This window comes from Choloepus didactylus, chromosome 24, assembly GCF_015220235.1.
Source record: "Choloepus didactylus isolate mChoDid1 chromosome 24, mChoDid1.pri, whole genome shotgun sequence".
NCBI lineage: Eukaryota > Metazoa > Chordata > Mammalia > Pilosa > Megalonychidae > Choloepus > Choloepus didactylus.
The window spans coordinates 3,001,050-3,024,523 of NC_051330.1; the positions used below are offsets into that span (position 1 = coordinate 3,001,050).

Below are 23,474 nucleotides of genomic sequence, written 5' to 3' on the forward strand. Positions count from 1 at the left end.
ATCCTGTGACACAATGTCAGTTCACTACCTTACTTATTTATCAAATGAAATGTTAAGCCTAGAAAGGAATGATTAGGATTATGTTCAACATTTTCTGGTATATTAATGCTCAGAATGCATATATTCACAAAAATATCATGAATGCCAAAAACACACTATGTACACATTCACTCAGTAATATTGATGAGGATCTACTGAGTGCACAATAACATTTCACTGGTATGTCTGTAACAAGCCCTGGTTATGAAAGACCCAGCACACAGAGTTATTCTCTCCTCTTTGCAAAGAATTTTGGATTCCTTTTCTTTATTTTCTCAAGAAGGTCCCCAAAGAAAGATGCTTTAGAGCTGATTGCTCTTTTTCTCAAATAACAGTCATGGAGGAGGTGGTCCACTCTTGGCTGTGAGCTGGGACTGCGTCAAGGAAAGCTGACTCCACCTTTGCAGAACCAGTGTCATGAAAACACGGAGGATAAGTCAGGGGAGAGCTGCTTCACTTTTCCCATTTTCACACTCAGCATCCAGAAGTGGTTTGGTTTTCTCAGAGGTAGCATCGATCCTAAAAATCTCTTCTTTTTTAAGGAGAACTTTAGCATCATCCACCACTGTGTCAAGGAAATAAGCTTGCCAATAGAACATTTTACCAAAGTAGAGGCCAGTGGCAATGAGGCCACCACTGACGGAGAAGATTTTCTCCACACATTTCAACACTGTTTCCCCTAAGGTCTCCTCATCCTTCTGAACTGACAGCAAATCGGGAGACTTAATATTTGCTGTGAGCATTTCCAGTGACACATTCAAACTTTCAGCCATGTTTTTGAGGGATTCATCATCCAGCCCAAAGTGAGACCTATAGAGGTTTAAGGTCTCCTTCAGTGTCTGCATTTCATCACCCCCTACACTCATGAAAGGGATGGTGGCCCATGCTCCAGCCTTCAGTGCCTCCAGCCAGATCTTCTGCTTCAAGGAATCCCTCTTCCTGTCAATGGCAGCCTCGGTAACACAGGGCAGGCACTGCACAAAGATATGGCGCTTCTGAGCTGGGAGATCCTTCAGAAGAGTGGTCTGCAACTTTGGGAAATCATAGTCAGACACATCAAAGCTGGAGATTAAGAAGACACAAGAATCAGTCACTTCGGCTTTCTGAAGATGTTCCAGTCCTTTCTGATGTCTTGAAAGATAGTATCCTTATTGAAAGTCTTGGGTTTACACTTTTTTAGATTGTATAAATCACTGTCCACCCCGGAGCGAACAAAGTAGAAATTCTTATTCATTTTTTTAATTGCTTTGGCAAGTTGTGCATCATTCTCTTTGAACCGTGTAGTAGAAATGATAATAAAGAAGTCATAGTCACCAAATTTCATTTCCTTCAGGTACTTCCGTGGTGGGAATCTGGTGGTTCCGATGCCAGGCAAGTCCCATATTGTCACATTGGAAATCTTCGGGTGTTTGTAGTCTCTTCTCTCCATGGTTGTCTCTACATACCCTACCTGGGCTGCATCTTTTCCTTCATGGTCCACACCCCTCAGGGCATTGATAAAACTGGATTTCCCTGACCCAGACTCCCCTGTCACAGCAATGTTTATTGGGGCATTCTCAATCTCTTTCAATGCATCACAGATCACAGAAGTTGTCTTTTGAACATCTCCTTTCTCCAGAAGTGATTGGATCAAAGTGATGGTTTTCTGAGGGAGGATTTTGCTTTCCATCTTGAAATCCTTAAAAAATTCTTCAAAGCTGGAGGCCAAATTATGAGCATTGGATGGTGCGGGTTTGGAGGAAGATGACTGACCCATGTCCTTGGGCAGCTGAGGATGCTAGAGGGAAGAGGAAAGAGAAAAAGTCAAAGAAATTGAAATACCAAGATGCTATGGCATTTGCTCCCTCCCACATTATAGATAGAAGACTCTTCTCTTTATAACAATGCACATTTCCTGGACTTCTGAACTGGATGTAGTTTGCCCTTGGTCATACTGTTCCCGTATCTTTGAAGGCCCTCCTCTCTGAAGAGCTTCTGCACCATTCAGGACTAATTCAGAGGCCTGATTATCCTATCCAAACTCCTAACCATGTTATTCTTTATTATGTTTCAGTTTTTTTTATCTTTATTGCTGTGAAAATAATACTTGTGAAAATCTAATAAGATAGTGCGACTTATAAAAAGAATAATGAAAGCAACACTTACCACCACACTCTTACCACGTGTTGTGTGAGACTTCCCAGGAAATTGTCTCGCTGTTTGACTGCCCAGGTAGTAGGCCCTGTTTCTTATTTGAAGCAGCAAAATAGATATGTTTGGGCCCTTTACTTCCAGGATGAAATTCTATATTTTGTGTCTTCATTAAGGAATAGAAATTTACAAAATTTTTGCTGCTGTTGTTGTTTTCTTGTCTGAGAAAGTGTGCTGGTTCATGAAACAGGGTGTTCTCCCTGGAGCACAGTATAGCAGGTGTAATGTAACTCATGCTCTATAAAATAATACTGCACTGTCCACATGGACTTGCCAGGAGTCAGAAACTCTCCTGGTGCCCTGCCCATCACCCAACACCAACCTGTACATAAAAGGGGCCATAGATTATGTGAGGTGATAAGGAACCCTGGTGCCTGCCTGCTATAGAAAGTATGTTCAATTGACAGCACACTGTGGACAAAGATGGGAAACAGACTGACAGGGAGATGGGGATGTAAGAGTTGTTCCTCATTCGCTTCCCCTGGATGTCAACTGAACTGGGCTTTTTCTGGAATCCTGTGATGCTCTGATCACTGAATGCTTATACCGTTAGACAGGTCACTCGAAAAATCTTATACCCAGGTATGTGTAAGAAATGATGTGCAAGCCGTATTTACTAGAGAGAAGCTAAAAGAGACAGAAGCCCAGAGACATTTTTGAGAAAGCCATTTTGAAACCAGAACCCAGGAGAAGGACCAGCAGAAGTCACCATGTGCCTTCCCATGTGACAAAGAAACCCCAGATGCCATTGGCCTTTTTCAGAGAAAAGTCCCTCTCCCACAAATGTGGGAATTCTCTGCAATCAGTCTTCTTACTGCTCTAGCCATGAAATCAAATTAGGAAATGGGAGGAGACTAGCATCCCCTTTGAGTACAATCAGCTTCTGATGGCTTCCACAAAGCTCCAAAGAATCTGTGCAGAAGTCCAGTAATAGAAGGTTGCTTTCAGAAGACTTTGATTTTTTTCCCTTCCTAAAGAGCAAAGGATCTGGTGGATATGTAGGCAGGTACTTAATGCAGTAACGTGTCAGAGAGCCTTGGGTTTCTGCAGCTGAGATGGGAAGCCTTGGGTGAGGGCAAAGAAGCCCATTAAAAGGATGGAGAAAGCACATGCAACAGCAGAAGCAATAGCACCCAATCCTTATATTGAGCCTGTTATGTGTAGACCAATGTGCTAAGTACTGTGTGAGAACAAAGGGGTAGAAACCATAATTCTTAACTTTGAATGGCTAGCACAGTGCCTTGCTACTCAAAGTCTGAAACAGCAGCATCAGTATCACTGGGGAGCTTGTTAGAAATGCTGAATCTCAGGCCCCCAGCTCAGACCCACTGAATCAGAATCTGCATTTTAACGAGATCCCCAGGGGATGCTGTTGCACATTAAAGTTTGAGAAGCAATGGACCATGAGGTTCCAGATCCGATCACGTCAGAATTCCATGCTGGGCGCATCCTAACTTCCCGTCCTGATATCTCACCACTCCTTACCAGCGTTGGAACCCTGCACTCGAGCCTCTTGAGGACAGATACCTTGTCCTTCAGTCCATCCTCTAAGCTTTCCTTATGCAAAGCCCTAACCAGCCTCTCTGCCTGTCGGAAACTCCTCATCTTCAAGCCTATGTATCTCATTTCCTAAGCCTGACCCAATCTCCCAATCAGAATGTGTCATTACTATTCACTGTCACTGCCTGATTCTGTTATCCTTTAAGGCGTTTGCATATAGCATAATGGTTAGAGGGATGGACTTTAGAACCAGCTCATCCTGAGTTGAGCCCCACTTTTACCATTTTTGATCTGTCTGTGGTAGATTGGATCGTTTTCAATTTTTCACACCCTTCTTTTATAAGAATTACACATCCACAAGCTCTTCTTATGTGATTTTACAGACTTTCCCAGTTCTTTGAAGATACAATAATTTCCTTTCCATTCATGTTCGTCTTGCCGTGTGACTTGAATTGGTTAATGGGATGTGGGTGAAAGTGACAGGGTGTGGGTTCTGAGCCTAGGCTTTAAGAGGCTTTAGGAGGCATCATGTGCTTTTATTGTCCCCTGTGCTTCTGCCATCACAAGAGCAGAATCTGTTCGAGGTTAGCTTGCTGGTCCAAGGAGACTGAGAGACACATGAAACAGACTCGGACACAACCTTCAGCCAAGCCAATTTGACCCACATCTTGAAGCAGAATTTCCCCAGCAAACCCATAGATGCATGATAAAAAAAAATAATAATAATAAAATAAACATATTATAGTATGCCACTTAATTTAGTGCCCTCAGACCAATCATTTAGCCTAAGTCTGAATTTTCCCATCTGTAACAATGACATACAAATATGTGTCTCGTATTGTTTTTGTGATGATTAAAATGTGATCATATATGTTAAACAAGACCCATGTACTGAACCCCATCCCACCCCACCCCCCAAAAAAAAAAACACCCAGAAAGAACAACTACAGAAAGAAGAGACAACAGAATTTAAATGTCTGTCTGCAGGGATGCCTTAAACAGATATTTCTCTGAAAAGGCACGTTTAAGCATCCAGTAGATATATGAAAGATGGTCAACGTCACTAGTCAACAATAAAATGCAAATTAAAATCATAACATGACATTACTACACAGCCACTGAAATGGCCCATATGTTAAGGAGGGACGATAACAAATATTGGCAAGAATATGGAGCAAATGAATCTTTTATGTGCTCCTGGTGGGAGTGTATATTGGTCCATCCACTTTGGAAAACTCTCTGGAAGATTCTGCTGAACTGAAAGGACACCTAGGCTACGGTGCTGCAATTCCAGCCAACAGAAATGGGAGCATTTGGTGATGGAAAGTCATAGTCAGTAGGGGAGTGAGGGGGGCTCGGGGCTTTCCCGCGCTGCGGGCCAGGGTCGCGCTCCCCACCCGTTCCCGCACCTACTTCGCCTACCCCGGGGCTGAGACTCAGCCTCCCAGGCGCCCAGAAGCATCTGCTGGATCGCGGGGTCGGAGCCCCCAGCCCGCTGTGCGCCCGGCCGAGCCCCCTCCCGTGTCCTCAGGTCGGCCCAGGAGGGTCCGGGAACCGCCTAGAGGTGACCGCGCGGACCCGCTGACTGCACCTGCCCCAGCCGCAAGGGGACAGGAGGCCCTGCCCTACCTCTGCCAGGTGAGAGGGGCTTCCCTTATGACTCCCAGCAGCTGTGCAGCCCCACTGCTTTCCACAAATGGAGTAGCTAATCTTCCAGCTGATCCATCCACTGGCGTTTATTATGGTTGGGCCAGTGCTGGAAGTGGAGATGTCCATAGAAGGTGGTGAGCACAGGATGGAACCTGTACTACAAGAACAGGAAAAAGTCCATGGCAGCTCACATCACGCCTTCAAAGAGGACTTCTACGGGGAATGCTCAATGTGGTCATCACTGGCTCCCTCAGAGCAGAAAAGAACTAGGATCCTTGGGAGTCACTTATTTCAGCAACTCAAGGTGATATTGAGGAAGCTAAGAAATGACTAGAATTACCAGAACATTTGAAACTTAAAGAAGAAATTTCTTCCAGGTTCCTAAAAGCAAAGAAATGAATGACCAGTGCTGAAAAATCATCTTATTTATTCATTCACTGTTTTCTAGTATTTCCCTTCTCATGACTACATAGTCTCATGTTCCTATAGTTGTGAATTAAACAGTACATTGCAATTACTACATTTATGCTTCAACTGTTGAATTAAACTCAACATACCACAGTACTAAAAATATTTCATTTAAAAATCAAGATTCCTTTTTATGTTATATGTTGACTAAAAATCTTTCAATGCTTTCTAAAATTACCATTTAGAAAGTCTTAAGTTTTTTATGATGGACATAAGTATATAAGTGTGGGTGACAGGCATGTCACTATTTTGAGATGAGACACGATTCTCATGGTATAATGTCAGTGTGTGTATGCACTTTATATGCCATGTGCTGTCAAACAGAGCAGGCTTGTGGAAGTAAATGCATTAAACAGAGGTTTGGTAATCTATTATAAACTTAAGAGGAAAAATCCAGACTTTGTATTTTTGATAATTGTGCAATGATTTTCTTTTTACATTAACATATTTTATTACAGACATAAAACTTGTGAAATTTCATTTCAGGTGTCTCCTTCATGAGGGGAAATCATTCTACTCTGTATCATGTTTACAAAGACTTCCTCAATTCTAAATGGTCCTGACTTTCTCTTTCCACTATTTTTTTGTCTGTATTTTAAGACAAAGACAAATGAGTGTTTTTCAAATCTGTAGTTCTCATTTTTGTGTTGGATAACAGTTTTTTACTTTTGAAGAGTATATATTCTTATTCTTCAACATTTTACTTGATTATTTCTTTTTTCCTTTAAATGATTGTCAGTGTTGAATTTTTGTTGTTGGTTTTTCTTTCTATTTGATTAACTCACAACTGTACACTTACAAGAGGTTGAACCTGTCTTTACCATTCCATTCTTTAACTATATGAATAGTGATGGACATGCATATCTGCATTGCACTTTAAAAAAAAGCTTCTTTAGGTTTCAAGATTTAATTGAACATTTAGGAATTCATTTATATACACCAGTTTCTTAAAGAACACAAAATTCTTGGGATTCCCTTTCTCTGAAAATATTTAAGAGCCAGTTCAACTAGGAGAGAGCTTGAAAATTATTTATTTTTCATGTAATTATGTGCCTGAGAAAATCTAAACTCTGTAGTTGCGTATGTTCTATGCCAGTCTACAGAATGCCTGGGGTCCTGGTTAAATAAAAAAAATCATATACAGAGACTTTAGGGAAGATGGCTGAATAGGAGAGGCAGAGCAAACTTCTTCATGAAAAACTAGAGAAAATGCAGAAAATTCCTGGGACAGTGGTTCACGTTATGAGCAGCTAGGAAGGAAGGACCTCTACAATATATAATGAGACTTGGATGAAAAAAGCAGATGAATCAGGAAAGAAAGGATGGACTTAGTTTATCCAACTGGGACCACTGGAGCTGGAAGCTGTGAGCTGGATGCTGAGCAATGAAAGGAAGAGCTCTCCACTCCCACACATCCATCTCACAAACGAGCTGGGGAGATAATCCTTCTCAGCCCTGTAGTTGGGAGCTCCCATGAAGGAGCTGAGGAAACAGTGGACCTGTGATGACCACGAGCAGATGGCCCAGTGCATTTACTTTTCCTCTATGGAGGTCCATGATGTGCCAAATGGAGAGGTAGAGATAACAAAAGGTGCCATGTGAAAGGACCAGGAGCCCTTCTCCTGCCCCAGAGGCTCTCAGGCCCAGAGTGGGCAGGGCACAAGGGCACATGGAGGCCTGAGAAACAGGCCAAACTGCCCAGGGCCCAATCCCCAACCCAAGGGCTGGCAGTCCTCAGTGCACACAAACAACAGCTGCAGTGACTGGATTTCCACCTGGTTTGGACCCCACCCAGCACCCAGGTGCCCTTAAGGAGAAGCTGGTTAGAAGGCAATTGGTGGTTCAAGAGCAGCATCTGATAGGAAGACAGGAAAGTGCACTCCAGCATGCTGTGAATATGGCAAAATTATGTATTGCAATTCCCCAAATAACCTTATCAAGGTAAGAAAATGCCCCAAAGCCAACAGAAAATCACAAATCACATGAAGACTCAAGAAGATATGGACAAGCCAAATGACCAAATTAAAAAGCTGGAGGAGACACAGAACTTGGAGCAATTCATCAAAGAAGGATACACAAATCTACAAAACAATTTCAATGGGTTGGCTGAAAATATAAAGGACATCAATAAGACTGTAAAAGAGCATAAAGAAGAATTTGAAAGAGTAAGTAGAAAATAGATCTTATGTAAACAAAAGATACTGTAGAAAACATTAAAAATATACTAAGGACAAACAACAGCAGATTTGAAGTGCCAGAAGAAAGAATAAGTAAACTATAGGAAAGGGAAATTGAATGTGATTGCACAAAAGAACAAATGGGAGAACATGACCAATATGAAGTGCAAAAATATAAGAATAATTGGGGTCCCAGAAGGAGAAGAGAAGAGTAAAGGTCTAGGAAAAGTATATGTGGAAATAGTTGGCAAAAACTTCCCAACCCTTACTAAAGACACAAATATGCAAATCGAAGCCCAATGAACTCCAAATAGAATGAATACAAATAGACACACGCTGACAAATGCACTGATCAGATTGTCAAATGCTGAGGGGAAGGAGAAAGTCCTGAATGCAACAAGAGAGAAGTGGTTCCCCACACATAAGGGAAACCACATAAAATGTGTATTAACTACTCAATAGGCACCATGGAGGTGAGAAGGCAGTGGTATGACACATTCAAGATTCTGAAAGAGAAAAATTGCCAGGCAGCTAATGAAAACTTCTCCCCAGACACCCAGTGAAAAAGGGGTATGACTCCAACTTGTACAAAACTCTGCAGGAGGGTATAGACTGGAGAAGGTACCTATACATGCTGAGTTGAATAAAAAGAAAAATATCAAATGGAATCTCCTCATGTAGATTGTGGTGGTAAATGCATAACTATGTGATTATAATGTGAATCATTGAATGTTTACTTAGGATGGATTGTATGGGATGTGACTAAAACTGTCTAAAAATAAACATAGGGATATAAGTGCTGGAAAAAATGTGGAGAGAGGGATGTAACTATTCAGTGTTGGTGGGGAAGTAGAATGATGCATCCTATCCTGAGGGCAGTGTGGTGCTTCCACCAGAAGATAAATATGGGGTTGCCATATGTTCCTGCAACCCAATTATGGGATGTACACTTGGAAGAACTGAGAGCAGGGGCACAAATGGACATTTGCACACTGCTGTATATGGCAGTAGTATTCATGATTGACAATGGATGTTGGTGGTCTAAGGTTACATCAACAGATGAGTGGAATGGTGAACTGTGGTTTGTGCATGCAATGAAATATTGAGTGGCGGCAGGAAGGAATGAAGGAGTGAAGCATGCAATTAAGTGAGTAGACATTGAGGACAGTATGTTGAGTGGAATATGCCAGAAACAAAAAGACAATCATTTTAATGCCTTACTAATATGGACTAACTATAAAGTGCAAACTGTGAGAATTGAACATGAGGGCATAGGTTATCAGGGGAAGACTTACTGCAAAGGTACCTAGATTGTAAGCTCTTACAGCAGTTACATCTGTTCCTGAGATGTAATGGCAATTTCTAAATTCTGAGATACTGAACAATTTGTGTGTAACCTGGTGGGTCACTGGAAATTCAGGTACCTGGGTGACACCTGAGATTGAGAGGCAGAGTTTGGTAGCTATGAATGTCAGCATTACCCCATACAGCAACTGTTAAAGAAGGAAAAAGATGTCAGGCAACTTTCCCTTGCTGTGATAAAGGAGTCTAACTGTCACTAGCAAGTCAGCTAATCTTCACCAGATAACCACAAAATTGAAGTTGTTAATTAATGGATTATGACCCAAAGTCACCCAATGTGCCTGCCTCCCCTCACAGGTGGCATAGCCCATGATTTCCTTGCAACACGTTTTCCTTGCCCCTCCTGATCCCCCCACATCCTTCCTTCATAAACTGCCTCCTAAACTGAGACCCTTGAGCAGTAACTTTGTTTTAGTTCTGCTCAGCGTGCATGCCACTTTGGCCCAATGAACTTCTTCTGTCTTTTGGTTTTCAAGATGTTTTCAGCATAACAGTCTGGTGTCCAAAGAGTGGCACACAGGAATATGACAGGAAGACGGCAGCTCTGAGAAGAGATTGGAACCAGCAGGAATCCTTTGAGTTCCATCTCTTCTGGGTTCATCACCTGACTATCTTGGCTGGCCCCTCTCAGATCTTTGAACCCTGCTCTGCTGTGGTTGAGGTCAAATCCCTTTACTGAGCTAAAGTCTGTTTGGGCCCTCTATTATGGTCTCTCTTGTTTTTGGCAGTCATTTAAGAAAATACTATGAGAAATAGTCTGTTAATCTGTTTTGTTGAGCAAATTGTTGCTAAAGACTTTGCAGATTCATTACAGAACTGCCAAGTAAGAGCTCTCTGTTTTATTGACTGTTTTTTTTTTTTATCCCAAGCAGTTGCTTATTATTTGTATAAGAATTCTAAATTCCATAGTTTCAACTATCCTAGTAAATGATTTAAACTAACCTCTGATGAACCGAAGTTTACACAGCTACAGTGGGACTGTTTTGATGAGGATAGACTTAATTATTTTGAAGAGAAACAGCCACAAATTTAAAATTTAATTTTAAATGGGATGCTTTTAACAAATGGCTCATAGAAACTACTTGTTGCAGCCCAAGAGGGCCATGCCAGTCCAAAGGCCAAAGAAGACAACGAGCATTTTCTGATACATGAACTTTTATTCAGGGCTTACTTGCAGAGTGAGAAGTCGTGGAGAGATTGTGACGGCTCTCTCAAGCCGGGCAGGCATCGCATTCACAGGAAAGGCGAAGCAAAAAGAGCAGAAAGCTTTTATAAGGGTTTAAGACAAAGGCCTTCCTAAGGGTGGGGGGAGCATAGATGCAGGAACAGGTCACTCTGACCTGGGGGGTGGTGCACGAAGGAACCAGACTAGCACTTGAACAATTACATTTTGCTCTTTTTGTGAGACTAAGAGCCTCTCACTTCCTGCCTGCTTGCATATAGTTACATTTTAAGGTCAATTTACCCTTTTTCTCTTCACTGGCTTACAAAGGCAATAGGTTAAACATTTAGCTGCCTAGGTCACGCAGACAGCTGTGCACCAAAGATCTGCAGGCCTGTTTTGCTCAGGCCACGGGTTGCCACACTACTGAAAGCAAAACAATGAAGAACCTAAAAAATAAGCAAACCCGTGATATAGTTCAACAAGCTGAAAATAAGACCTGTGCTTCCACCGGCTGCTTTAGTTTTCTCCCTCCTGCTGTGGAAGTTGGTTTTTTCTGTCTCCTGCAGCCCTGCTAAAAATCCCTTTCTCCCTTTCCTTCTCCCCTCCCTAAAACCTGACCACCTGTGCAGTCCCTGGTAAACACTTTAAAGCTAGCCCATTTTTTCCCAGCACCAATCCCCTCCCCAAATCAAATCTTGGTAACTGAAACTGAGGATGGGACTGAAATCATGGTTCCTCCATATTCCTTTGTTCCCTGGATTCAAAGCATGAGCTAAGGGTAGGGAACCCACAGGAGAAGTCCTGGGCTGGACTGCTTGTTTAATTTGCAGAGGAATCAATGGATGGCTTATCTGCTACAAAGCTCCCCATGTACTTCATGTTGACTTTATCATGGCCATGGTTGGTTGAGAAAACCAAGTCTTCTCACTTTTAAAAGACCTAAGAATTTTCCTAAACTTTTGTTAAATAAGAAACAAAATATTATTTCAAACCTGACAGTTTTTAACATACTGTTTTCTTAAGGTCAATTCCTAAAGGATAACTTTTTATTCCAAACAGTTGCAAAGAATGTGTTATTTCACCCATTAAAGGAAAAGTTCTTAAAAAATAGTTTAATTCTTATAGTATGTAATAAATTGCATAACAAATGTTTAGAAAGTGTTAAAGAAATTAAAAAAAAAATAAAAAGTTTTTCTAATCTTCTGTTAGTTACTGATGTGCATAATATTAGACAACCATATAGTACCACTAACCATGGTTTTAATTATTTTTCAAAAAAATTACATGTCACAGCAATAACCCTGTTTCCTTATCAGACATGTAGTTTTACTTTAATGCTTTTCTAAAGTACTGGCAGCCAGCTAGAGGCCAGAGCTTTATCTTTAACAAGAGGGATCTTCAAACAAGAAACAAAACTAGTGCATAAGCTATGTTCTTCCCATTATCTGACATAACCCCAGTAGAAATATAAAAAAGAAAATTAGAACTCTGTTTTAACTGAAATACTTACATATATAAACCAGGCTCCAGTTACCACACATGGTGTCTCCCTCTTTGAGTTATTGGCAGAGCCAATTTCCATGGCCTCCCAAGCTATGAAGATTTCTGCCACATACATATTTTGGTCATGCCCCAAGAGTGGATGGAAACACATTACTACTATGGATACATGAATGTCTGTCTGCTGAAAAGTGCTCCGTCACCTTAGTTCTCCAGTAAATACTGCCTTCTGACTTGTCTCTGTTGCATAGTGCCAGGTGGTGTTATGAAGTCCATCCTCCTGTGCTCAAGAGGGCTGACAATGCTACCTTGTGAAAGAAATAAATCCTTTGGGGGAAATAATAGCCACAGCTATGTGATTAGAACCTAAAGAACACAATTGTCACAAAACCTTGCTCTTATGGAGGGACAGCATGCCTGGTACTATCAGCCTAACACCCACCATGCCAATGTCCCAAAATGCCATTTTCTTTGATGCAATCTGTGGGGGCTGATATATTAGTGTTGACTAGGTTAGAACCTATTGGTTTAGTGTTTCCATGGAGATGTGATTCAATCAACTGTGGGTGAGGCCTTTCATTGGATTATTTCTATGGAGGTGTTGCCCAATCCATTCAGTGTGGGTCATTATTGGATCACTGGAGTACTTTGAAAAGAGCCACACAGGCCCAGATGGAGAGTGGCTGTGAGTGACATTTTGGAGAGCAACTGAGAGTGAAATTTTGAAGAGGAGCTGCAACTAAGGGAGGAAAAAACACCCAAGAGCAACATTTTGGAGAACACCAATTTGAAATGCAACCTGGGAGCAAGCAGATGCCAGCCCCATGTCTTCCAAGCTAACAGGTTTTCAGGATGCCAACAGCCATCCTTCAGTGAAGGTACCCTATTGTAGATGCCTTACCTTGGACACTTGATGGCCTTAAGACTGTAACTGTGTAACCAAATAAACCCTCTTTAAAAAATCCAATCCATTTCTGGTGTTTTAAAAAATGGCAGCATTAGCAAACCGGAATAGATTTTGGTACCAGAAGTGGGGTGCTGCTGCTGCTGAGTCTGCAAATACCAAGAATGTTTGAACAACTTTTTGAATGGATAAGGAGAAGATTTGGGAAGAATTGTGAGGAGCTTGACAGAAAGGGCCTAGACTGCATTGAAGAGACTTTTGGTAGAAATATGGTCTCTAAGGACACTTCTGATGAGCCGTTGAGCAGAAATGATGATTGTGTCATTGCCAACAGGAAGAAAGGCAATCCTTGTTTTAAAGTGGCAGAGAATTTGGCAAAATTGAGTCCTGGTGTTGGATGGAAGGCACAATTTGAAGACAATGAGCTGGGATACTTAACTGAAGAGATTTTAACACTAAATTTTGAAAGTGTGGCCTGGCTGCTTCTTGTAGCTTACAGTAAAATGGGAGAGGAGAGATAAACTTAGAACTGAACTCCTGGGTACAAAGAAACCAGAAACTGATGGTATGGAAAATTCCAGGCTTCCAAAAAGTGAGACCCCAGAAGCTACAGCCCCATGTGAGGATTTAACCAAACATAGAACCTGGCCACCATTTCAGTATAAGTATAAGCCAGAATTGGAGATGGAGTTATCCAGGAAGGATTTGTGGAAAGTCCTATTGTCTGATGGTTTTGACCCCAGTAAGCTTCATGCCAAGCTAACAGAATTTTTTGCAAAATCTGTATAAGCAGAATCACTGCTGGTCTGTACTGGAGGGGACACAGAAGGGACAAATTGAAGGAAAAATTTCTTTAGAGACAGAGCCAAGGAGGTTGAGGTCTGGAGTCAAGAGGTCTTGGGAAGGGAGATTGGAGCAGCCTATGCATGAGTTTGCCCTGGAGGCAGAGCACAGGCCTTCCACCTCAATGTTCAGGAAGATGGCTGCCACCACTCCAGGCTCCAGAGAAGATGGAACACATTCCCCACAGATTGGAGAGAGCCTGGCCACCACCCCACTGTTCAGAGAGGGGAGAGCGTTTGCCCCAGAGAGGCAGAGTCTGGGTGGCACCCCAATGTTTAAAGAGGGTGGGGCCAACAAGGTGGTCTCCCCAATGTGTGGATATGTTGGAGCATTCACCTCAGCATTTCGAGAGAAAAGGGCTGCAGCAAAGGCCCTTAGAAAGGGTTGGACTCCTGCTCTCTCAAGCCACAAGGACAAAACACCATTCCCTAAATGACTCTCAGACTTTGAAATCTAATGGAGTTTGCCCTGTGGGTTTTAGGAATTGTTTTGGGCCCTTAAACTCTGGTTTCCTTACTGTTTCTCCTTATGGCAATGGGATGAATGTTTATTCTGTGACTGTCCCTCCTTTGAATATTGGCAGCAGATAACTTGTTCCAAGTTTCATGGGTCCACAGCAAGAGGGGAAGTTTGCCTTAGGACAGACAGGCTTGTAACTCATTTGAATGGGATCTTGTACTTACCTATTTTTACTGAAATTATACAAGTTTCTGTGATATTGGGATGGGATGAATGTATTTTGTATATGGAAAGATCATGTCACTTTCGGGACCAGGGGGTGGAATGTACCAGTTTGGATGTATTATGTCCCCCAAAACACCATTATCTTTGATGCAGTCTTGTGGGGGCACATGTTTCAGTGTTGATTAGATTGGAACCTATTGATTTAGTGTTTCCATGGAGATGTGACTCAGTCAACTATGGGCGAGACTTTTCATTGGATTATTTCTATCGAGGTGTTGCCCCACCCATTTAGGGTAGGTCTTTATTGGATCACTGGAGTACTTTGAAAAGAGCCACACAGGCCCAGATGAGGAGTAGCTGTGAGTGATATTTTGGAGAGCAACTGAGAGTGAAATTTTGAAGAAGAGCTGCAACTATGGGAGGAAAAAACACCCCAGAGCAACATTTTGGAGAAGTCCAATTTGAAATGCAATCTGGGAGCAAGCAGACAACACCTACATTTCTTCTGAGCTAACAGAAGTTTTCCGGATGCCAATGACCATCTTCAGTGGATGCCTTACCTTGGACACTTTATGGCCTTAAGACTGTAACTGTGTAGTCATATAGACCCCCTTTGTAGAACCCAATCCACTTCTGCTGTTTTGCATAATGGCAGCGTTAGCAAACTGGAACACCCACCCATTAGCAGCTGATATCCTAGGCCCAAAGAAGAAAGTTACAGGAAAAAAAAACTTCCCACTCCCACTTGGGTACTCACTAAACATATACATTTGTGTCTCTAGGCATCCTTTCTTGCATCATCTAAGTTCATCTAATATCTCCCTTGATTGAGCTGCAGCCGTAGAAGCATTCCATAACCAAATTAACTGTTAATAAGGCAGATATTTACCATCTTCAAGTAGCTCTGAGCTCCCATGAAATATTCTCCCACTGTCTTTAAGTAACTGAAGTAATTAAATAACTCAGTTACACAAAAGTGAGAGTGCCAACTACCTAATTCTGATTATTCTCTCTTTTTCACCATGTTATTTCTGATTTTAGAGAACATCTAAACAAGACCCACCCATCTGTGACATCTGTTTAGGGCAGCTTAACCTGGATAGTTGCTGAATACAGCATCCTAAGCACAAGAACTCCTTTGCATATTGAAAACATGATGTTTCTGATGCAGCTAGCTGTCCACATTAAAAGTGAAACATCAATGTATGGCAGAATAAATGGACAAGAAAACAACATGCTTCTTGCCTATACCAGGTACAAGTTAGTTACATAGAACACTTTTGGCCATACCTCCCTTACAATTGGATAGGCAGATGAACCTTAAGGTATTCTTTATTTTGTTGGGAAGCACTCATAAAGTTTTTCCTGGTGCACTCCTAAATCTTCCCAGCTTACAAAATTATTTAAGCCTAATGTGCCGGTTTGAATGTATTATGTCCCCCAGAAAAAGCCATATTCTTTGATGCAATCTTGTGGGGCAGACAGAATAGTGGGGATTAAGTTGGAACGTTTGAATTAGGTTGTTTGCATGGAAATGTCCCCACCCAGCTGTGGGTGGTGACTCTGGTGGGATACTCCCATGGAGGCATGGCCCTGCCCATTCAGGGTGGGCCTTGATCAGGGGAGCCATATAAACGTGCTGGCTCAAGGAGAGAAAACTGAGTGCAGCTGTGAGTGACGTTGTGAAGAAGAGCAAGCTTGCTAGAGAGGAATGTCCTGGGAGAAAGCCATTTTGAAACCAGAACTTTGGAGCAGACGCCAGCCATGTGCCTTCCCAGCTAATAGAGGTTTTCCGGATGTCATTGGCCACTCTCCAGTGAAGGTACCTGATTACTGATGTGTTACCTTGGACACTTTATGGCCTTAAGACTGTAACTGTATAGCCAAATAAACCCCCTTTTTATAAAAGCCAATCCATCTCTGGTGTTTTGCATTCCGCAGCATTAGCAAACTAGAACACCTAAGTATAAAATGCTCTCTAAATTGGTGGGAATGACCCCTTAGTACTGGAGCTTTAGATGCCTAATGCAAGTAACAGCTTTAGCTAGTTTCACTACTCATGCTCTTGTAGATACTAAATATATTATAAGACTTTAAATGGAGAAATAAAACACACAAGAACAGTAATTTTGCAAAATTACATGGCTTTAGATATGCTTAATGCTTCCAAAGACAGCACTTCTGTCATGATTGGCACCATTTGTTGCTCTTATATACCTGATGATCATGCGAAGTTCACTGATACTTTAGGCATTTACAAAATTCTGTAAACCATATCCAAAAACTAGGGCTTATTGACTCCCTTTTGTCATAGCTCACTTACCTGCCCTTGCATTAGGGTTATACTTTTCTTATTTGCACACTGACAGTATTATGTGTCTATCTTGTGGCTGTTTATATTGTACTTGTGACCTCATTTCTCAGCATCACAGACTGTAAACTGTACACCCCCTTTCCCATGCTCAGAGACTTATGCAGAAGACATGGCTGAAAGATTGTAAGAGTGGTGGGATGGAGTAAATTGTAACACAGTACTACTTTCTCACTTTCTCTATTCTCTGTAATTATTATTTTGCTCCTGTTCCTCTTTAGCCCAGTAGACCTTTGATGATTCACCAAATTTGGGTCTCAATGGCTAAAAGCCACTACAATCTTGTCTTATTGTTGTTATTTCACCTGTGTCTGTAAGTTACCAAAATCTTAATCAACTAGACCAAGAGTTATTTTGCTCTTCAGTGAGTCCTAAGCTCTCTTAACCAAAAGGAGGGAATGTTAAGTTGGATTGGTAAATAGCTTTACTAATACACTCCCATTTTACCCAGGAAACTACAAGAAAGAAACAAATAAAACTGAAGCAGGCAGTAGTGCCAAAGGTCCCTTGAAATGCTGATAAAGATCCCCTTGCTGTGATAAATGAGTCTATCTAAGGCTAGTAATTCTGCTAATCTTCACCAGATAACAACAAATTGGGCAAAAGACATGGCAGACACTTTTCTGAAGAGGAAATACAAATGGCTCAAAAACATTTTGAAAAGATGCTAAACTTCACTGTCTATTAGGCAAACGCAAATCAAAACCACAATGAGATATTATCTTACACCTACTTGAATGGCCATTATCCAAAAAACAGAAAATTACAAGTGCTGGAGAGGATGTGGAGAAAGAGGCACACTTACTCACTGTTGGTGGGGATGTAAAAGTGTGCAGCCACTCTGGAAGGCAGTGTGGTGGCTCCTCAGGAAGTATATAATTGCCAAATGATCTAGCAATTCTATTAATAGGTATTTACTCAGAGGAACTGAATGTTAAGACATGAACAGATATTTGTAAACCAATGTTTATAGTGACATTATTCACATTTGCAAAGAGACGGAAATAGCATGAATGTCCATCAATGAATGAGTGGACAAATAAACTGTGGTATATACACTTGATGAATATTTTACATTTGTAAGACAGAACAAAGTCAGATGTGTTTTCCAAATATTGTTTCCCATTCTGTAGGCTGCCTTTTTACATTTTTGACAAAGACCTTTGATATACAAAAGTGTTTAATTTGGGAGACATTCCATTTTTCTATGCCTTCTTTGATTGTTCGTACTTTGGGTATAAGGTCTAGGAAAACACATCCTATCACAAGATCTTTAAGATATTTCCTTACATTTTCTTCTAAAAGTCTTATAATCTTAATGCTAATGTTTAGGTCTTTGATCCATGCTTAGTTAATTTTTGTATAAGGTGTGAAGTAGGAGTTCTCTTTCATTCTTTTAGATATGGATACCCAGTTCTGCAAACACCATTATTGAAGGGACCTCTGTCCCAATGGCTTTGGTTTGATTGCTGTATCAGACATCAATTATCCATAGAATGAAGGGTCTATTTCTGAACAATTTGATTCCATTGGTCAGTATATCTATCCTTATTCCAGTACCATTGCTGATTCGACCACTGTAGCTTTGTAATATACTTCAAAGTCAAGTAGTGTGAGACCTCCCACTTCTTTCCTCTTTCTCAAGATATGTTATTGTCTATTCAAGGCACCCTTCTCTTCCAAATAAATTTGGTTATTGGTTTTTCTATTTCTGCAAAGTAAGTGTTTGGGATTTTAAAATTTATTGCATTGAATCTATAAATGCATTTAGTTAGAATTGACATCTTAACTATATTTACTTTTCCAATCCATGAACACAGTATGCTCTTCCATTTCTTTAGTTCCTGTTTGTTTATTTTAGCAGTTTCTTTCATTTTCTCTGTATAGGTCTTTTGTGGCCTTGGTTAAGTTTATTCCTAAATACGTGATACTTTTGTTTGTTATTGTAAATGGTTTTTTTTTTTTCCTTGATTTCCTATTCCTGCTGCTCATTACTTGTGTACAGGAACATTACTGAATTTTGTGTGTTGATCTTGTAGACTCTCATTGTGCTATATCCATTGATTAGCTCCAGTAACTTTGTTGTAGATTTTTCTAGATTTTCTACATATAGGATCATGTCATCTGCAAACAGTGAAAGTTTTACTTTTTCCTCTTCAATGTAATGCATTTTATTTCTTTTCTTGCCTAATTGCTCTAGCTAGAACTTTCAACACAATGCTGAATAACGATGATGACAGTGGGCATCCCTATCTTGTTCCTGAACTTAGAGGGAAAGCTTTCAGCTTTCCACATTGAATATGATGTGAACTGTAGTTTTTCATATATTGTCTTTATCATATTGAGAAAGGTCCTTTCTATTCCTATCCTTTGAAAGGTTTTCAGCAGGAAAGGATGTTTTATTGTGTCAAATGCCTTTCTGCCTTGAACAAGATGAACATGTTGCTCTTCCACTTTGATTTATTGATGTGTAATATATTAATTTATTTTCTTGTGTTGAACCAGCCTTGCATACCTGGAATAAATCCACCTGGTCATAGAGTATAATTCTTTTAATGTGCTGCTGGATGGAATTTATGAATATTTTGTTGAGGATTTTTGCATCTATATTCATTGAAGAGACTGGTCTGTAATTTTCCCTTTGTGTAATATCTTTGTCTGACTTTGGTATTTGGATGATTTTGGCTTCATAGAATGACTTAGGTAGCTATCTCTCCTCTTCAAGTTTGAAGATTTTCAGCAGTATTGCTACCAATTCTTTTTGACTGCTTGGTAGGATTTACATGTGAAGCAATCTGGTCCTGGGCTTTTCTTTTTACGAGGTTTCTGATGACTGGATCAATCTTTTTAATTGTGATTGTTTTGCTGAGTGCATCTATTTCTTCTCAAGTCAGTGTTGGTTATTTATGCTTTTCTAGGCAGTTGTCCATTTCGTCTAAGTTGTCTAGTTTATTAGTATATAGTTGCTTGTAGTATCTTCTTATTAACTCCTTTATTTCTGCAGGGTCAGTAGTTATGTCTCCTTCCCATTTCTGATTGCATTTATTTGCATCCACTCTCTCTCTCTCTTTTTCAGCCTAGAAGGGTCCATCAACTTTGCTGATTTTATCAAAGATCCAACTTCTGGTTTTGTTGATTCTCTCTATTGTTTTTTGTACTCAATTTCATTTCTTTCTGCTCTAATCTTTGTTATTTCTTTCCTTCTGTATGCTTTTGGGTAGATTTGCTGCACTTTCTCTAGTAACTCCAGGTGAAATGTTAATTCCCCAATTTTTGCTCTCTCCTCTCTTTTAATATAGGCATTTAGGGCAATAAATTTCCTTCTCAGCACTGCCTTTGCTGAATCCCATAAGTTTTGATATGTAGTGTTTCCATTGTCATTTGCCTCAATATATTTACTAATCTCTCTTGTAATTTCTTCCTTTACCCACTGGTTTTCTAAAAGTGTGTTGTTCAGCCTCCATATATTTGTGAATTTTACAATCTAATGCCTGTTACTTATTTCCAACTTCATTCCATTATGATCCAAGAAACTGTTTTGTATAATATCAGCATTTTTAAATTAGTTGAGACTTGCTTTGTGACCCAACATGTGGTCTATCCTAGAGAATGTTCCATGAGCACTTGAGAAAAATGTGTATCCTGCTGTGTGGGGTGTAGTGTTCTATAAGTCTCTGTCAAGTCTAGTTCATTTATCATACAATTCAACTTTTCTGTTTCCTTATTGATCCTCAGTCTATATATTCTATTAATGAGAACATGTATTGAAGTTCCCAACTATTATTGTAGAGGTATCTACTTCTTCTCCTTTCAGTATTCTCAGTGTTTGCCTCATGAATTTTTGGGCACTGATTTTGTGCATAAATTTTTATGATTGTTATGTTTTCTTGATGAGTTGACCCTTTTATTAATATATAGTATCCTTCTTTGTCTCTTTTAATTATTAACATTTGAAGTCTAATTTGTCTAATATTAATTTAGCTACTCCTGTTTTTATCTGGTTGCAGTTTGCATGAAATATCTTTTTCCAACCTTTCACTTTCAGCCTATTTTGTCCTTTTGTCTAAAATGAGTTCCCTTGTAGAAGCATATAGAAGTGTCCTGTTTTTTATTCCATTCTGCCTGTCTGTGTCTTTTATTGGGGAGTTTAATCCATTAAGATTTACTGTTATTACTGTAAGGGGAGAGTAAGTAGTACTTTCTATGGTTGGAGTTTTTGTTCAGCAGTCTGAGTTGTTATTAAGTTCTGCAACTGGATACAGGTTGAGCCTCCCCTCCTGGCTTTCAGCACCATTGGCCTTCTCCTCACCTCAGGAAACCAGCCCACAAAACAGTCCACCATGCCTGTCAGGGAGGGGTGTGGGCCCCCCTGGCCACAGGAATTACAGGTTTCACTGATCTCAGCTGTTTCACATGTTCCAAACAGTCTGCATGATGCATGACTGATCACAGATTTCCATGAGGTGTCTGTTCTACACAGTTCTTGCTATCTACCCAGCTGACCCAGAGGAGTAACCTAAACCCATACCTCACCACTCCATCTTGCCCCGCCTCTATGCACATAACAATTTAATCATAAATTAAGTTATATTTGATAACATTATCTGTTGCCTACTATGAAGCAGATCGAATACTAAGATATCTTATGGACACTGAGGACATTAACAAAACTTTAAAACTCTTATACAATTTTCTGGAATGATATTACTAACCATTTTTATTTACATAATTTCAATGAACATAAGGTTAGAAAATACCTTTTAATTTGATAATATTATCTGTGCAATTTACACATAGCAAATAAATCTATTTTTAGCACTTCTTTTTTTTGCAAGATGAACAGATGATTCTTTGTGCCTCTCCAGGAGCACTTTGGAAAATCTCAAAGACAGTCTGAAACAAAACTTACTATTTAGCATTTGATTTGAGATGGCAAAATGTCTAAAATTGTCAGGAGGATTGAACAGTTGCTTAAATAGTGTCACAGGTCATTATGAAATAATATTTGGCTCTCTTCTTTTATCAAAGTAAGAATAAAAGATTTTTAAAATAAATATAGGAGATAATGTGATGGCTAAAATAACTATTTTTAAACAATTAAAGACAAAAAAGTACATGAATTGATTTTTAGAACATATAGACTCTGCTTTTTATATTGATTATTCAGATTAAAAACAATAACAGAAAACCTTTAAGGCCTCTTACTAAGAACAGACCGATAATCAAAGAAGACTTTGATATTTTAATAAAGAGAAAACTAAATTTCAGTTTTGTACCAGTATACTATTTTCTACTAAAAGTCCTAAAATTCTTACAGATAGACCCATTAAATCTTATAGATTCTACAATGGATACAGGAGCTGTAACTAGCCATGTCTTCATTCCAGTCCATAAAGCTCTCTCCTGGATCTGCCCTCTTCTGATGGATGGAGGACACATGTGGCACCAAAGTCAAGCTTCTTGCCCATGGAATGCAGCCAAAAAAGGGAAAGAAGACTCCGACTTCTTCCAGGATGATGTGTAACACAGTACCTGATAAAGCATTTTGTGTCTACGATACAATTTCCTAATGAAGTAAAAGTGGTTCATCCACAATGGATATGGGGCATCCAACTTCAGGTGGTACAATGGGTGCCTCCTCAAATGCTAGGAATCAAAAATGTGTTGTGCCACTGGCCTCGCACTGGACTTCAGAGAGCAGGTAAAGAAGCATCGACTCTGCCCTTGACACATTGATCAGAAACATAGGCTATCAGGGGACTTCATGTTTAAGTATCTTCTTCCAAAAGGACGTTGAAGGAAATGTTATATTCCTATGTTAACTTTTCTTGAGATATTTGTTAGCTGTGTTACTGTGCTTACACCATGTTCACATTTTAGATTACAAATGTTATGTTATCCTAAGTCCTAGGTGTCAAAATGCTAGTCACCAAGATGTTGTCTAAATCTGCCAGAGTGTGCATCGGGATGTTTAAATAGGTCTTGCACAACAGGGTGTGAAATGTTCTCTATGTTTTCTAACTAGAAGACAAGACTCTTACTTCTCACAGCCCCAGACTCTTGTTTTACTGTCCCTTATTTTTCCTTCCTGAATGGGATACAAAGGCTTGCTTGGCCTTGTGAGAAAGGGGCTGGTGATTGGAACTCTTGTTATTTCCTAACTAAACCCTAAGGTAATATTTCATTTTGATATTTATCTTACTCTCCCAAAGTGAAGAGTCTGTGATAGTTATTTCAAAGCACATCCCTGCACTTCTCCTTGAAATTGAAACTTTTTCTTTACTTCTGCATATAGCAATAATTTGGTGGCAGAATAAACACTTTGCTTGCCATAACCTGTATCTATAACTGAGGAATTTACTTTTCCATTTTCCTATCTCTTTCAGATATACACAGTGAGGACTTTAAATCTCCAAAACGCCACTAAGATTGAACCAGTTCCTCTTTGATCTTGTGAAGACTCATATATTTTTGTAAATTCAAAGGTGTTTCTTTTTATTCTCCAATGTTCTTTTTTATTAAATATGAGCATAATTCCAACTCATTTCCATAACTTACTGTTTCTATATCACATTATGATTCCTACTTACCCAGTCTTTGTATTTTCTTTTTGAGTAAAAT

General features: G+C 40.0%; 1 protein-coding gene and 1 pseudogene across 1 annotated transcript in view; one reads left to right on the top strand and one right to left on the bottom strand.

Moving 5' to 3' along the window:
- Positions 1-23,474, top strand: part of LOC119520029 (immunity-related GTPase family M protein 1-like) — a 379,546-nt gene that overhangs the window by 29,640 nt on the left and 326,432 nt on the right. The gene's annotated exons all lie outside the window — the stretch shown is intronic.
- Positions 122-1,885, bottom strand: LOC119520030 (annotated as a pseudogene).